This window comes from Plodia interpunctella, chromosome 27 (genome assembly GCF_027563975.2).
Source record: "Plodia interpunctella isolate USDA-ARS_2022_Savannah chromosome 27, ilPloInte3.2, whole genome shotgun sequence".
Classification (NCBI taxonomy): Eukaryota; Metazoa; Arthropoda; class Insecta; order Lepidoptera; family Pyralidae; genus Plodia; species Plodia interpunctella.
The window spans coordinates 693,526-712,455 of NC_071320.1; the positions used below are offsets into that span (position 1 = coordinate 693,526).

General features: G+C 33.4%; 1 protein-coding gene and 1 long non-coding RNA gene across 11 annotated transcripts in view; one reads left to right on the top strand and one right to left on the bottom strand.

Annotated features, from left to right (window-relative positions):
• LOC128681647 (uncharacterized) overlaps window positions 1-18,930 on the top strand; it is a 245,846-nt gene that overhangs the window by 165,347 nt on the left and 61,569 nt on the right. The gene's annotated exons all lie outside the window — the stretch shown is intronic.
• LOC128681635 (proteoglycan 4-like) overlaps window positions 1-18,930 on the bottom strand; it is a 55,478-nt gene that overhangs the window by 25,587 nt on the left and 10,961 nt on the right. For 2 of the 10 annotated variants that reach the window (XM_053765677.2, XM_053765672.2), the window contains exon 2: window positions 6,677-6,803. The exons of 1 other annotated variant lie outside the window; for it this stretch is intronic. The gene's annotated coding sequence lies outside the window, so the exon portion shown is untranslated. 7 more of the 10 variants (XM_053765676.2, XM_053765680.2, XM_053765671.2 and 4 more) reach the window with 6 other exon arrangements.

Here is an 18,930-nt window from a genome sequence, read left to right on the forward strand (position 1 = left end):
AACTTAAAATCTGGTATAGGTTTAATCGCGATACGTTGCTTAGTTCCCGAGATATTGGCGGGCAAAATCTATTTTCTAATTACATGTTTTAGACAAATTAAAAGACCCCCGACTTTCAATATTCGGCTGAACTGAGTTCAATCAAACATATCTAAGAAACACCGCTAATAAAAATTTGCTATCAAAAAGAAACTGCTTCCAAATCGGTTTGGTTCTTGCTCGTTTTGTTTTTTTTTTCATCACCACTCGATCACAATCATAATATGTTTCAGTATAAGTTTTGACCATGTACTTTATTGTGTACTTACATTGTTATATTACTGATAAAAAACATACATAAATTTATATTTCAAAAATGGTAAGCCCTTCTGGCATAATAGGGACCAACACTGTTTGAATGAGTTTCTTTCGGCATTTCTTCTCAGCAGTGGTCGTTCCGAAATGCTAGTAGTTTGTAGCTTTGGTAAATATCATTTAATTTAGAATATGACGTGAAAAAGTGCCTGTGTAGGTCTAATTTCTGAATAAATGATTTGATTTTGATTTTTGATTTGGTTCATTAACTTATTTGGTTCATTATGGTGCCACGTACACGGACAGACGCACTTAGCGGTCAAACCTCTTTTTGCGTCGGGGGTTAAAAAATTTCGTGCAACAGTGAACACACACACTAAACATTACATTACCTCACTTCTCCTTCAATTATATATAATAATATTCTAAAATATAGATAATAAAATAATTTGACACTGAGCTGCAAACATGCAAGACTGGACACACCATAAAATTTTTATCAATTCACATTTGTTAATAGGGAAAAGTGTTAATTGATGTGTGTTTACTTTTATTTAATTTCTGCATAATTACCCTGTATGTTATTCCAGTTTATTTTCTACCAGTGCACCGAATTTTATAACAATCGGTCCAGTAGATTTTGCGTGAAAGTGTAACTGACATACACAAGTACATCCTGTGAAACTTTCGCATTTATAATATTTGTAGGATATATACTTCGTGTATGTTTAATCATAAACTTGTATGAAAAATTCTCTCTTCTCTTCATAGTTGTATTCTTCATGGCTGAGGGTCATGGTCATTACGTGGAATGAAACACACATAACAACTTGGCATTATTAATGGAGTGGTTTGCCATTGCCTTCTCCATTTCACACACAATTTAATAATCAACCAGTGTGCAGGTTTCCTCACGATGTTTTCCATCACCGGAAGCAAGTGGTGGTCGATGAAAACTACTATACATGAGTACGATTAGTATACTCATGTGGCACGAGCAGGATTTGAATCTGGGGCCTTTCGATACACAGGTGGGCGTCTTAACCATTACACCACCACCGCCACCGGTATGAAAAATCGTTAAGTCAAAATCAACGCGTCACTTCAGAAATTAGACCTTCACATACCCTTTTACTGGTCAAATTTAATTTATATAGTATTTCAAAACTACTGGCATTTCGGAACGACCACTGCTGAGAAGAAATGCCGAAGGAAACTCATTTAACAATGTTAGACCCTATCGTGCCAGAAGCCCTTCTGGCACGAAGCCATTTTGTCTTTAACCCTTGTGATCAAAAAGTACACAAAAAACAATGTTATGATTGTGCATGTGACATAATGTTATATGGAATCAAATTTACGTATACAGAGACACAACAGTCATCATTTGCAATTTTTTGTCAATTTGATTACTTGTGTACATTTAAAACAAAATTCCTTTAAAAAAATTCCAAACTCAAACTCAAACTCAAATATTTTTATTGCAGTAACTGTCCTTTTCTTCCTTTCTAATATTGCGACAAGATCAAAACACATAAATAAATATATAAGGACAAATAACACAGATTGAGCTAGCCCCATAGTAAGTTCGAGACTTGTGTTATGTGATACTAACTCAACGATACTATATTCTATAACAAATACATATATATAGATAAACATCCAAGACCCAATCTGAAAAAGATAATTTTCCATGTTGACCTGACCGGGGTGCGAACCCCGGACCTCCAGTCTGGCATGGTGGCCATTAAGCCACTTAGGTCGTCGATTATCCTATTGTTATTTTTACATGACTGGAAATTCTAATTGTAATTCCAATTTTGGAACAATAAATATTGTGTGCCCTCCGTTACAAGGTTACATTTATATAATGAATATTGGCCACCCATCACACGACAGGCTGCCTTAACCGAGATAGTGTTAATGTAAATACAATGGTTCGCGTGTGCTAACTATTATCTAACATTTATTGACCTTTTTACCTACTTAGAAATAAGATGTATGCGTTTACAATTAGAATGTTTTGTGGGGGACACCGACATAGTGTTTAGACGAAATGAATTTGTTGTCTCGCTTCATATTTTTAACCTCCGACGCAAAGGGGGGTGTTATAAGTTTAACGTGTCTGTCTGTGTATCTGTCTGTGGCGTCGTAGCTCCCAAACGGATGAACCGATTTTCGTATACGTTTTTTTTTGTGTCATAGATAAAATTTTATACGTGTGTGTCATGAAAATCGGTTCAGCCGTTCAAAAGTTGTAGCGTAATGAATGTTGAAAGTCGGTTTTTTTTTTTTAATTTGTCTAACAAATAATTATTTGATATTATTTTTTCCCTGATAAAAATGCATTTTATAATCCGTTTCAAATTCAAATTCAAAATTCTTTATTCAATTTATGATAATATACATCACTTATTGACGTCAAAAATTACTTAAACTAAGTCTACTGCCGGCTTCCAAAGCGCAGGTGAAGAAGAAGCGGCGCAACAAACTTCACCGCGGCCTTTTCTCCAAGGACGTCAATTAACAAATATAGGTCTTCAAAGCCGGATTTGCAGAGCCCATTAATAATTAGATTTTTTAAATTAATGTTGCGTGTATTTGTGGTCACGTGAGTACTATCTGCTTTAATTTTGTTTTGGAATGTCGCAGCTAAGGTTACTTGTTGAGGTAGAGTTAAGAATATTTTAGACGCGACAAAAAGAAAAAAAAAATTAGCAAAATTAAAAGAAAACCCTAATTCCGCCTTCTTTATATAAATTTATTAAGAAGATCTGAAAATGTGCTTAGTAGTTGTTTAATTTCCGAATAAATGTTTTGACTTTGTATGGACAAGAGTCAACACATAGGTAATTAATTATAAAATGAAATAAGTTCTTTCAAAAATGTCATTTTGACACAAGCTTTTATTGTTGTCAGAGAAATCTTATTGTATTCAATGTGAGACAAAAAGAAACATCTCTGTGCAGTAAACTGTTGAGGAGTTCCCTTGTCTGTAGCCGTTACTAGCTAGTGGTTCACTTTAGTTATAATACGTTCTGACACATTACGGATTATGAAATAGCCAATATTTTTATTGAGAGCTCATAAAATTTGAAGTAGGTAGGTATTTATACATTTTGCCACTTCTAATAGTTTTTATGGTCTATAGACAGACAGATACTAGTTTCATATAGTGACCGACCTTCTATTCAGCAAGGTTATAAACGAACATACAGATTTATGGTTGTCGCGAGTATTTAAACATCAAGACATTAATTTAGTTCCTTTTTTAGCAAAACAAGTATTTTATAATATACTAGCTTAAGTCCGCGGCTTTTCCCGCGTGAATTTCATAGTAAAATCTCGGTCATTCCTTAAGAAAAATTATGAAGAGTATGTTTACCAATTTTCAGCTTTGTATCTTGAAAATTCCCATACAATCTTTCACCCCCTTTTTGAAGGGGTTGAGGGATAATTTTCAGAAAAATCTGAAACACGTATTCATTAATTTGTGGTGTACAACTAAAATCCAAAATTTCAAGCCACTAACTTCAACGGTGTAGAACTTTCATATAAAAGTTTTTCACCCCTTTCACCCCCTTCGGGATAGATTTCCAAGAATCCTCTCTTGTGAGACAATGTGGGTAATATCAATATACGTTAAATACGTTTTTGTTTTTATTATAAAACTTTAAAAGAAATATAATGTACTTAACGCCATATGGCATTGTCTATCACAGTCACCCGTTCATTCTAACTAGATGTAGCCCGGCGCTTCGCTCCCGTGGGAATTTTTGAGATAAAATATAGCATATATCAATCTCGGATAATTTACCTTTCAAATAGTGAAAGAATTTTTCAAATCGGTTCGGTAGTTTCCGTTTTATTTTGCTACGATTGCATATTATAATACAAAATCCTCTGCGCGTCTGTCTTCTGTCTAGTTATTCATGACAAACTTAAAAACTAATAAAAGGATTTCCATGTGGTTTTCACCAATACATAGTGTGATTCCTGAGTTTTTACCCAAGTGAAGCCGTGACGAGCCACTAAAAATAAAACTTGTTTAAAATCTATATATATATAAAACTCTTGCGTTACTGAGTGACTGACTAAACGTATTTAACGTATATTGATATTACCCACATTGTCTCACAACAAAATTCCTATACTTTATCCCTGCTGGCTGTCGACGTAAAAACGGTCTGCTCTGCAGGTGATCTGTAGAATGTCTAAGGATGATGTCGACCACGGTGGCGCAGTGGTAAAGTGCTTGCCTCTGGACCGAGAGGTCCCGAGTTCGAACCCCGGTCGGGTCATGATGGAAAATGATTTTTTTCTGATTGGCCCGGGTCTTGGATGTTTATCTATTTAAGTATATGTTATAAAAAACATATACTTAAATAGATAACTAACTCAACAATACTATTGTTGAGTTAGTATCCCATAACACAAGTCTCGAACTTACTTTGGGGCTCAATCTGTGTGATTTGTCCTAATATATTTATATTTATTTAAATGCGACGGATTAGAATTGAAAGAGTTATGCAATGGACAGAGATGTCTGACAAAGTAGAGTGGAGGCCTTTGCCCAGCAGTGGGACACCATTTTATTGTTTGATCGGGCAAAAGCCTCCCCTTCTTCTTCCTTTGGGACCCCATAGACTAATAAAAAATCCTAACGCCTAAAAATATAATTTTTCAGTATGTCCAAAGCGACATAGTTTCATAAACAATGTTTATGTAACTTATATAATCCATTGTTTCCAATTTTGCAATGAGCCGTCGTGAGGTTAAATAACATCATTCATGAGGTTAGTAACATAATATTACTCCCGTCCTAGGGCTTCGCTCCCGTGGGAATTCTGGGATAAAAAGTACCCTATGTGTTATTCCAGGTTACATTCTACCCGTACGTGTCGCAACAATCCGTCTAGTAAATATAAGCGAAATAAATATATAAGCGTCTTGTAACTTGTCAATTGAAAAAGATAAAAATTATTTTTGTTCAAACTTCCATTCTTTTTTTACAAGTATGTCGTTGCTAACATCGTTCGGTGTTAGATCTTATTTAATTTTATTTTGTTTCACCTAATAGGCAACATAAGCTCACACAAGGAGGGTTGACGTCAATTTGGGGGCCGGTAGTAAAGTCACAGCTAAAACCCATGCCATTTAGATTAATTTTGTCATTGTACTTAACATATTTCAAAAACAAATAGACGCAGATATCACAACTCAAGCTTCACATCGTCCTAACTTACCAACTAATATTATAAACGTGAAAGTAAGTTTGTTACCTCTTCACGCTCTATCTACTCAACCAATCTTCTTGAAATTCTGCATACATGTAGTTTGAAGTATGGAGAAGGATATAGGGTACCTTTCATCCCGGAAAAATAACTTTTTTCGCGGGAAATTTACGCCGACGAAACCGAGCGAGAGCAAGTCGACAATATATTTGGGAACGAGGTTCTTGTCAATGGAGTCTAAATACTTTAATATGTTATGATTTTTACTTTTACTGTTTCACTGTGATTTGTTATATTATAAATATCTTTTATTTTTGCATACTAATAACAGCCAAGTTTAGATTCTTATGCGAAATAAACGAATGATTCGAGTATTTTCCATTATATTATGTACCATAGATTTTGTGTTGTGATGTTTTATGTTTTGGCAATAAACGTTATACTATTTTATCTCCATATTAACCAATAAAAGCTTCACATATCCACACTAATAATGCAAAAGTCTGTATTTTTATCTATCATGCTTTCACGGCTAAACCGCTGGATTTTTTTTTTATACCGCCGATTTTTGATGAAATTGAGAATTAGATACAGCTAATGTCCCGGGTTCAAATACCTACCGTAATAATACGAAACATATGTATTATTGCAATCAGACAGATTATGAAATAGCAATAACAACAATTATTCGAAAGGTATCGATATCGAATTGACTCGATTATCGAGGTCGCGTTACGTAATCGAGATATTTGATCGATTTGACCGTTTTCGGAAGTTAAAACTGCTTGTAGCAATTAACTTTTGGGGTTGATTAATCACTATATTGTTAACTGGCCGTGTCTGTGGGTTTTTAATGCACGGGAATTTTGGGAAATTCGTTGGGAAATATCTGTTTCAATCATGCAAATTCTACTGTATGGATTTTGTTTAAATTTGGTATGCTTATATTTAAATAATAAAAAACTTTTTGTTCAAAAATTTACCCCTAATTAGCATAGGTGAAAGTTTGTATGAAAATCATATTGAAAAGACGACACGAAAAATTGTAATGATCCTGCCAGGAATAATTAGGTATTCTACGCTGACAAAGTCGCGGGAAAATGGCTAGTATGTAACAATAATTAATAACAAACAAAAAAAAAACTTACCAAAATCCCCCTTAGCAGTGAAAAATCACCTCCCAATAAGAAAATGTCAAAAAAACTGGTTTTTTTCTCACTTCACTTTTACCACTTCACATTTCTAAATAATCATAATAAAAAAAAATACCAATCACTATCCGAAATAATAATCGTAGTAATAAAAAAAAATGTACACTATCACAGCATAAAATGCGAATTTTATATACAAAAATAGGAAATCTTTAATAAAATCATATGTTACTTTCAGAATGCCATTTTGTGGCGGAATGTTATGCGCTTGCATTTATATGTGTGTTTATTTTTGACAATTTCCCTGTAACAATTATATAAAATTATAATCATATATTTCTGTTTTATTACAGTTTTAAAATTTTTCCCATAAAAACCCAGTGTTAGTAATATTCATATAAAAATATATTATGTATATTTTTAGGTTAACATGAAATGGGATTTGAGGTGTCACATTTTACAATGGGTGTTACCAAATAAAAATGTACGAACCTTCTATATTATGTATGTGTAATAATTAATATTTTTGTAAACATATTATTGTTAGAAACAATAAATAAATATTGTATTAATACATAAATAAATAATATATTAATTGTGTGATTTATTCGGACTGATCGCATTGTGCAAATATATTTTAAAGTAGTTGTTATGACCGGTGAGATATTTGCCGCCATTTTTGTGAGCGATCAGCCCTCTATGGTTGAAAAAGGAAGGAGAATAAACGCTGTTGAAATGTAAGTACGTTTTATTATTTAATTTGTCACTATTATAATGAATAATTGTTTCTCATCACGCCTATTAATTACATAACACTCGTTATTAGAAAATTCAAGTAAATCTATGTATATTTCACGTCTGTAACGCGGGAATAGTTGACAATTTCAAATATGCCCAATTAACCTTTAAATTTATTTGCCATGTTCCCGGCTATCCTACATTATTATATAGCATAATTTTTGTAAATACAATTTCAATTGCATATTCATGCAAATTTCTTTAGAAAAATGTCATTTAAATAAATTTTCTTTTCGTTGTTGTTTCTCCCCAATCACGCTTATAACTTCAAATGGATCGCAATCGTATCTCGAGCGCTTCATTATTATTGCCGACTTGCGCCAGTCAATTTGACTTTAAACTGCGCGCCGCTGACGTGTAATTTGCGTTCTACTCCGTAGTTTACAGTCAACGTCAAAGTTGACTCACTGGTGCAACTAACCCAAAGTTTTGAAGAGAAACTTGTAACTTAAACTGTGAAATGCAGGAACGATCGCGGTTCGTTCTTTCGGTACACGACGGGTAAAACCGCGGGGAGTTGCTAGTAATGTATACAAAACGAGAAAATATTGATATATTTTATTTAATTTTAGTAGGAAATTGTGTTTAATACACGCTGTAAACTGAGTTTGGAATTAAAGTAAATGGTCAAGATTTTGCAGGATATTATTCGCAGACAAGTTTATGCAGTTTGCGTAAACCTTAACAGAGTGCCATAACGATGATTTTGCAATGAATTCGCAGGATGATTTTACTGTTTAGTGTACTTTACGGTGGTTTCTACTATTACTTTACAAAATGGCTGGCGATTATATAAACTGGATCTATTATGTGAAACAAGGCTATTAATTTTATTGCAACATTGTTAATTTGTTTTTAATAATGCAAGATCTATTAAATTTTTGTAATTTCATAAAAAACATCGGCTCTAAAAAAATGTACAATAATGACATTAAAAAGCAAATTATAAAAATTAACAGATTAAAGAGACTCATAGACAAAAATATAGGCGGGAAGCCGTGACAAGACTAGAAAAAAAAAAATCTTTACCGGGAAGATTTCAAATTAAAACGGTAAAAAACTTGTTTATCTGAGTACATTTAATATGTGTTATATAATTTTTATGGCTACACAACATGTCCAAATGTAAAACACAACACTCAATAATTAAAAAAATTGATGGACTTAGTACCTAATAGATTTGAAGTAACATTTCATATAAAATTAAGTTATGTTGTTAAAACTCTCACATATAATTTATTAACGCCATAAAACCAATAAAAATCGTAAATTAAGCCCACCGTATTGTGTAATAACAGAATATATTACACACAATACATAAACATTATTAAATATTAAATGTATACAAATACACAAGCTTAACCCGCATAAACCAGTCAGAAAGAGTGATTAGTGATTATATAAATACATTTTATTCCTAACTTTTATATATTTTAATTAACTACCTACTAAAAATACATTTTGGAGGTTATGATTACCTATATAAATAAATATAAGTAGATAGCTACAAAAAAAACAATGAAAATAATATGAACAATGATTAGTTAATGCAAAAAGTTAGGTTATAATTTAAAAAACTGATATTATTATACAAATCACCTTTGTATAAACACTAATATTATTCACAAATAAGCACACAATAACCTAAAAAACACGCAATGAAATATGAGAAGAAAATAAAGATATTTCGCATCAATTTTTAGGTTAATTTGTAACAAGAAAACTGACCGTAAAAATTTAATTTGAACGAATATACCACCTTCGTTCGCTTCGGTTGTACGCGGACTGGTTGTGGTTAGAAAGAGGGGGGTGAAGGGGGGAGACTGAACGGAAAACTGTGGAATATAAATTGGCTATGTTGTAACGTATACTAAATTCTGTGGTTGTAACACGATTTGGTTTTGTATCTAGGTAATGTGAGTATTGGTTTTGCGTCACTATTGTGTTTTGTATTGTTTTTTTATTATTATTTAATCCCACTAATATTATTAATGCGAAAGTTTGTAAGTATGTATGTATGTTCGTTACTCTTTCACGCAAAATCTACTGGACGGATTGTTATGAAATTTGGTACACGGGTAGAATATAACCTGGAATAACACATAGGGTAATTTTATCCAGAAATTCCCACGAGAGCGTAGCCGCCGAGCGCATCTAGAAGGCACATAAATATTAAAAAAATAGCGCCATAGACTCAATTAAAAAGGGTGAAATATAGTATCGTTGAGTTAGTATCCCATAACACAAGTCTCGAACGTTGTGGCTAGGTCAAACCTAATATATTTATTTATTTAATAAGCAATAACATACGTAAGGAGCATATGGAGGGTATACTCAGGCGGAAACATACATCTTTGCCAGTTTTCAATCATAGTTTGTTATTATAATCACAATCAATTAAACTAAACCGATTGTGTTATAATAAATGGATCTGTTAAATTGTTATTACATAAACAAACTGTCTTAAAAATAAATCTTATGTTATGTAATATAATATTGATGATATATCAACATAATTTATAATCATTCGTTAGACATGGCTCACGTTCAATATTTTTTTTTTGATAAATAGACAATATTTTTGATTTATTAGGTACCTATCTATCTACACTTCAAACTGTCGCCGGGCTGTTGCTACCGCCGTATCGGCCGTGTCAATGGTACCGGGCGCCCGGATTACAGGGGCCCGTAACGTGTGTGCAAAAATTTGTAACATGTTATTCATAATGTCACGTCTTAATCTCGTACTTTCAAGGACAAAACATTAAAATATCTATGTGTGGCCGTCCAAATTAAAAGGGATCTTGTGGCGCCCGGCACTTACGCCACTATTGCTGTTGTTTTGTATTGGAACAACGGCAATAAAGATCTAAGTGCCAGCCGCCATAAGGTCCATTTAGATTTGGACGGCCGCATATAGTTTTCAGTTAGTAAATTACAAAAGCATAAAAAAGTAAATCTCTTTTATTTCTTTGATAAGCGCGCACTGCACCCAAAAGTTGACACAATCCTGACGACCTCGGTGGCGCAGTGGTAAAGTTCTTGCCACTGAACCGAGAGGTCCCGGGTTCGATCCCCGGTCGGGTCATGATGGAAAATGATCTTTTTCTGATTGATCCGGGTCTTGGGTGTTTATCTATATATGAATTTGTTATAGAATATAGTATCGTTGAGTTAGTATCCCATAACACAAGTCTCGAACTTACTTTGGGGCTAGCTCAATCTGTGTGATTTGTCCTAATATATTTATTTATTTAATGCTACTTTGGTTATTTAAAATTACTAAATATCTAGGAGAACTAATGATATAATCAATTAAAACTGGTGTACTCGGATTCCTAGCCAGACTGAGTCGACCACGTGAGGGAATGAGTAGCAGCTGTCATTCTCATGCCGCGTTCAGATACATCGAGCTTCCAATAAGTCCATTGCCCCGTTATTTTTTGTTCTTTATTGATGATCTATGACTGTCACACAACAACACTCACAGTCTCATACATAGACAAGACCAACAAACACAAAGCGAGCAGTATCATCTTAATTCAGTCATCCCTGAAAAGATATTTAGTTTAGTCAGTGCTGTAGACAAAAGGTACAATAAATGAGTTAATGTACAATGAATGAGAATAATGAAGATTTCACACAAGTCATCGCAAGCAGTGTATGTGACGGTGCACGCAACGAGTAGGGTGACCATGAAGTGTCGTCAGGTTGAGAAATTTGGTCTCATTCTGCATATGTACTAAAATTAGTTAAAGCATTAGCTATATTGACTCTACGTTTTTAATGTGTGATAGAAGAAGTATAAATAAATAATTACTGACAAATCACACAGATTGATCTAACCCCAAAGTAAGTTCGAGACTTGTGTTATGGGATACTAACTCAACGATACTATATTTTATAACAAATACATATATAGATAAACATCCAAGACTCGAGCCAATCAGAAAAAGATCATTTTCCATCATGACCCGACCGGGGATCGAATCCGGGACCTCTCGGTTCAGAGGCAAGCACTTTCCCACTGCGCCACCGAAGTCGTCAGTATATCCCGAGCTATATAATTCAGGGTTAACAAAATTTTTATATAATTTAGGGACATTAACAAAAAAAGAAAGGAAAAGATTGGAAGCGTTCGGTGAAGCTGGAAAGAAAGAATCGACAACGACGAGATTCTTAACCGAATTGGAGAAAAAAGAAACACTTTGAAACGAAGAATTGACAAACATTCTGAAACACATTGAAAATAGAACATGGAAAATGTTACGACACTTAATACGACACGATGCCTTTTTCAGATGTATTATAGAAGGAAAGAAAGCAGGAATAAGGGTCCCAGGAAGACCAAGGGAAGAGTTACACCAGGCAAATTAAAAAGTGGGTGTCGTGTCCTATCAAGAAGTGAAGGAGTTGGCTTTGGAGAGGGAACAGTGGAAGGAACTCCGCCGACAAGAGCCACGCTCTTCAATTACATGATGAGCGATCTTGAGAGTGAAAAATGAATAGGCATTATTTGAGCTTGCGTGTAACACCATAGACCTCATATTTGCATCAGACTTGACACCTAGATTGAGGTCAAATGAACTCAAATTTGTAATTAAAAAAAAATATATATATTTTTCATGATCTTTTTAGTTCGGGGTTCAGAAAATCCTCATTAATTAACCGCCATGGTCACCCTACTTCCCCACCAAAGTGAGCTTGCCACGCGTGACCACAAGAAAGTGATGGTTGAGGAGGATATCCAATATATTACGTATATTTTAAGTTTAAACATAATTTTATTGAGGAATTGTTTAGATGATACGTTCAGAAAATAGGATAGTTTACAAGGTATGGGAATTGTAAAAAATATGTATAATCTAGATAAAATAGATATATTTAGGATCATTGTGATAATTCATAGACTGTAACAATGCAGCTAGATCTCAATACGAAGATTTAAACTTAGTTGGAAAGTACATTTTCAAAAAGTATGATATTATTTTAGTGGTGGCTTCTTAATAAAAGTTGTTACATTATTTTTGTTTTTTTACGATGGCCGAGTTTGTTTTTAAAACTCGACCATCGTAAAAAATTAAAATTTTGTAACACACTTTTATTAAGAAGTCATCACTTAATGTACTAGCTGTCGAACAAACATTCTTCGGGAACATTTCAGCATGTTATTATTAAAAAATCTAATCTTTCCTTTAAGACAATGTTATTATATTATCCCAGAGTTTTTTGATTATAAAATTTGATAAGTAAAACCTTCGATTCCCATACTTAGATAACACGAATCATATTATTTAAGTAAATGATATCTAGTAGCCCTAATGTTTGGATGTGCCCTTGCAGGTCGTCACTTGCGCTTTAAATATATGTGACGTGTTTTAAACCTGTGACCTGCAATAAAGAATCGGAATCTGAACCTGTTGTGACGTCACTTGTGTCATTTAGTATGGAGCCTATGGACGAGACCAGAAATGTGTAATTTTATTTTCGTCACATCTTTCAAAGCAATGACAGTTTATTTTAGGACAGCAATTTTTAACTAGCAAGGACCTTCTTATTGTCATAAAACAAACATTTTTTTTATCTCTTTATTTTTCTTTATTACTATTCTCTTAGGGAATGCCATTGTTGCCTATCAGCTGTTAAGGCTTTGGGTCCCTTAATCGCCTAGTACGACATTCACGTGAGGATATGGAGTGGTCCTATTCTAGGGCGGAACCACATGCCGCATTTCATTTGCGCGTGTTTATTGTTATTAACACGTGACAAAAAATTATAAGCGTGCTGTAAACCATTTGAAAATATTGTATAAGTAGTTAATTATAAGTATGTTTATCTCTTCAAAATTTTAAAAAGTGTCTGCGAAGATCTAATTTCAAAATAAACAATGACTTATGTGCGCGTGCGCATACGCCACTACACCAATGATAGAACATCACACGTAGTCAATCACGCGGTTAATTATTCACTTCCTTTATAGTTATAGTTTCCTCGACTTGAAAAAAAAAAGGAAAAGCAATCAAGGAAACACGTAAGACTAGGCCAGGAAATGTATACCGCGAAAAAATGCATATTTCACGCGTATTTGTTTAGTGGGTATGCTATTCGTAGGTCAATTAATTTCGAAATTCACTTTTTATTTGTTTTAATTTAAAGTTTTACTTTTTAGGCGGACCTTGGACCGCGAATACAACCGTGAATACAACCGAAACACGCAAAAATGAGAGAGAGAAAATGTATCGATTAAATCTGTCAATGGTCTGTAATTAAAAATAAGAAAAACTGGCCAAGTACGTGTCGGACTCGCCCGTCGATGGTTCAGTAGAATTTTCTATAAAAAAAAAAAATAAACAAAAAATATCACGATCGAATCTTATGGGAGCGTTCTTAAAGATTTATATTATACTTTAGTACATTTTAGTATTAGACGTTATATCGGCAACACACATCATCTGCGGAAAATTTTAACTGTGTTATTGTGGTTTGGACCAGTAAAATTTGACGTTAACTTTAACCAGCGCACCGCTGACGTTTAGATAAAATAGCGTAGGTACTTTACGTTTTTTTCTTTTCTATATTTAAAAGCGTAAAAAGCATTTTTTTAATATATATATATATATATATATATATATATATATATATATATATATATATATATATATATGCTATTATTAACATTTGCATACTGTTGACAACGGCTAAATAGGCTTGTTCTTTAGAACATCACAAGTTTCCACATAATGGTTTACCATTATGTGAAGACCATTAAAGAATAACATTGTCTTAAAGGAAAGTTTTAAGATGTTTATGAAATAAATTTCATTTTTTAATAATAACATGCTAAAATGTTCGTGAAGAATGTTTGTTCGACAGCTAGTACATTAAGTGATGACTTCTTAATAAAAGTTGTTACAAAATGTTAGTTTTTTTACGATGGTCGAGTTTTAAAAACAAACTCGGCCATCGTAAAAAAACAAAAATGTTGCCACAACTTTTATTAAGAAGCCATAACTAAAATAATATCATACTTTTTGAAAATTGACTTTCCAACTAAGTTTAAATCTTCGTATTGAGATCTAGCTGCATTGTTACAGTCTATGAATTATCACTATGATCCTAAATATAGCTATTTTTTAACCATTAAGATATTGTACTACCTACCCATTTTAAGCAAAAAAAAAAAATTTGATTTGAATCATATCAATTTGATTTGATTCAACGTCAAAGTTGACTGATGCAACGCATGGTGCGTCCATTTACTATCATGGTTCATAAGATAGAGCTCGGTGACAGACGGACGGACAGTGGAGCCATATTAATAGTATACCGTTGTACCTATTGGATACGGAACCCTATAAAAAGAGTAATTTTCATGCCACATGAATATTTTTGCATACAAAGTAACCGTTACGAAACACTATATGAATTAATTATTATAACAAATACGTATAAATCTATTGTAAGAAATAATTTAGCGGTAAAATATATGTATACCTTTTTCCCACTAATATTATAAATGCGAAAATTTGTGAGGATGTGTGTGTATGTATGTTTGTTACTCTTTCACGGAAAATCTACTGGACCGATTGTTATATAATTTGTTACACGGGTAGAATATAACCTGGAATAACACATAGGGTACTTTTTATCTCGAAATTCCCACGGGAGCGAAGCCCCGGGGCGCGGCTAGTACTCTATCCTTTTGATTTTGTATTAAAATTAATAGTTTTCCAACTACTTAGTTATATTTTAAAATTGTGTATCAGCTACCTCAATACCAAAATTTCTTATTTGCCCAGCCGTTTGAGCATGCGAACAGACAAACATGCGCCCTTTATATTAGTGGGGTCAGTGAATATTTGTTTCATACCTGTTTCATACCCGTTTCATACCCGTTTCATACCCGTTTCATACCTGTTTCATACCTGTTTCGTACCTGTTTCATACCTGTTTCATACCAGTTTCATACCTGTTTCATACCTATTTCATACCCATGGTATATTTTTGAATACTGCATAAAATTTTACGAGGTTTTATGTAGTTTAGTTTCGCCTAACACTTTAGTTTCTGAGACAATGCACTATGATAACTTGATGGGGCGTTGGCTCCCGACGAGGGAATCTCCAACCGATTGGCCTGATATTTTGTATTAATCAGTAATCAATTCATTTAAGTTTCCATCTAAATTTCGTAAAATTTTCAAGCAATGCCAATTTGAAGTCATATTGAACTGTTTACAGGTTCGATGTTCTTTAATTGACTTTCATCACATAACTAGAACATTGCATGTACAATTTTTTTCTCACTATATAAATTTTACGTACAGATATGGATAGGTTTTCTACAAAAATAAATACACAAACTCTTATTGTTTGTCATAGAGATCATATTGCATTCGTTACAAAAAAATCATGTACGTGCAGAAAACCGTTGAGGAGTTCCCACGTCTGTAGCCGTTACATCAGGTCATGCTTATAATAATGCACTGTCATCCAAATTAAACGTGTGTACAGAATATCAGGCCAATCGGTTGGAGATTCCATTGTCTCAGAAACTGAAGTGTTAGGCGAAACTACATAAAACCTCGTAAAATTTTATGTAGTGTTCAAAAATATACCATGGGTATGAAATAGGTATGAAACAGGTATGAAACTGGTATGAAACAGGTATGAAACAGGTACGAAACAGATATGAAACAGGTATGAAACAGGTATGAAACGGGTATGAAACGGGTATGAAACAGGTATGAAACAAATAATCGAGTGCCACATGAGTTTGTATACCAATCTGACTCATGTATATAGTTATTATAGACCACCGCTTTTGCTTCCGGTGAAGGGAAACGACGTGAGGAAACCTGCACACCGGTCGACTGATATTTTATCAAGGAAGGTATCCACATACCCTACAATGAAAAAGCTAATCAAGTAATTTGTTTAATTTAGCATTTCCTGAGTATTGTTACCATGTTTTTTTATACCCTATTGTTTGTCACTGTGGTTAAAACAATACTGATTTTATCGTCGACTGAGTGGAGAGAATATTCTTTTATAGCTTTTAATTTGTGTGTATTTACTGTGGCTTATTGTGGGAAATATGAGTTTTGTCATAAATTAGGAGCACTCCCATGGATGTCGTAGGAGGCGGCTATGGGACACATAGCTTTACAGGTTGCTAGCAATCGTCTATGAGAGGAAGAAAAATCACTCAATTTTGGACACGTCCAATTGGTCCATACCAAATATAATCAAAAAAGCTATGTTTGTTCCACAGCTACATTAAATATTGCGTTTATGCAGAAGACTTCAATAAAAGTTGATACAAAATTTTAGTTTTTTACGATAGTTCAGTTTGTTCATATAACTTTCTTTTTTTAATTGATTTTCCAGCCAAATTTAAATTAAATCTTCATATAATGATCCCTCGGCATTACAGTATGAATTATTACAAATGTTTTTAAATATATCTATTTTATCTCTTCTTCATAGTCGTATTCCTTGATTTATGATCGTGGTCATTACATGGAATGAAACACACGTAACAACTTTCTTGGCATTATTAATGGAGTGGTTTGCCATTGCCTTCTCCATTTCACACACAAGTAAATAATCAACAAGTATGCAGGTTTCCTCACGATGTTTTTCCTTCACCGGAAGCAAGTGTTGATCTATGGAAATTACTATACATGAGTCAGATTGGTATATAAACTCATGTGGCACGAGTAGGATTCGAACCTGAGACCTTTTGATCCACAGGCAGGCGTCTTAACCATTACACCACCACCGCTTCTATTTTATCTAAAGCATACATATTTTAAACAATTGACGACCTCAGTGGCGCAGTGGTAAAGTGCTTGCCTCCGAACCGAGAGTTCCCGGGTTCGATGCCCGGTCGGGTCACATTGGAAAATTATCTTTTTCTGATTGGCCCGGGTCTTGGATGTTTATCGATATGTGTATTTGTTATAAAATATAGTATCGTTGAGTTAGTATCCCATAACACAAGTCTCGAACTTACTTTGGCGCTAGCTCAATCTGTGTGATTTGTCCTAATATATTTAATATTTATTTATTAATCTCGATTCTGTATGAGACGACAATTTATCCTACTGCTGCAGCACACACCTGGCTCACGCTTCTTCCTGCTTATTAATAATAATTATCAGTTTATTTTAGCTTTAATATAATGTTACCATAACTTTGTCATTATTTACTTTTACAATCCGTAAAAAATGACCTTAATTTTAATAGAAACAATAATAATAACCAGTTGCACAGCGACATCTGAAATTTAATTTAAGTTTACCTACTTATCGTAGCTGGTTAAAACTGGTTTTAAAATGTTGCAGACCACATTAAATGCTTGACATTTAACAGTACGCCCATTTTTTGTGTGACGCTAATTGATATATCGAAGGTTTTTGTTTATAAATAGGATATATTACGAAGCAGATATTGGTCCAGAAAATGAAGATATTTACATGGATAAAAGTGACTTATAACCTAAGGAATAAGATGAAAATTATAGTTGAAAATTACATTGTTATCTGTAAAAATATGCATATACCAATGGCATTGCTATGTGTCAAAATTTTAATCACAATGTAATATTTCTCAGAAAGCTACATATGATATATTCAAATTAAAATAATTTATTCAGAAATTAGACCTTCACAGGCACTTTTTCACGTAAATTTTCATTTGACGACCTCGGTGGCGCAGTGGTAAAGTTCTTGCCACTGAACCGAGAGGTCCCGGGTTCGATCCCCGGTCGGGTCTTGATGGAAAATTATCTTTTTCTGATTGGCCCGTGTCTTGGATGTTTATCTATATATGTATTTGTTATAAAATATGATATCGTTGAGTTATATGTTATAAAATATAGTATCGTTGAGTTAGTATTTCATAACACAAGTCTCGAACTTTTGGGGCTAGCTCAATCTGTGTGATTTGTCCTAATATATTTATTGATTTATTTATTAAATAGTAATTTCTCATAAGCTACAAACTACTTTTTATATAAGTTGTTTTCAACAAACGTACCAAAATCAAGGAAATTTTAGTTTTAAACTTGTACCACGTCTAGTCGGTCAACGTAAATTAATTTTATGATGATTGAAAACTAATAACATTATTGTGTGGCAAAAAAAAATACTATTTATAAATTAATATTCAAAATACAATAACCAATAATTTTCTCATCACTCCAGTTGACATTTACGGTAATAACAAATGCAAATCTAGCCGAAATGATAGATGTCTGATTGCCAGAGTGAGCCGACAACAATGATGCAACATAATATTATTGTGTAATAGGTTAAAATGGCATCTGATTTGGCATTTATTAGATAATAAAACACATGGAAAGATTAATTTTAAATCGTATCTGCCCTGTAGACAGACAAAGCTACAGAGCCCGTTGTATCTTCCCTTTCGCTCAAACAATAAAGAGAT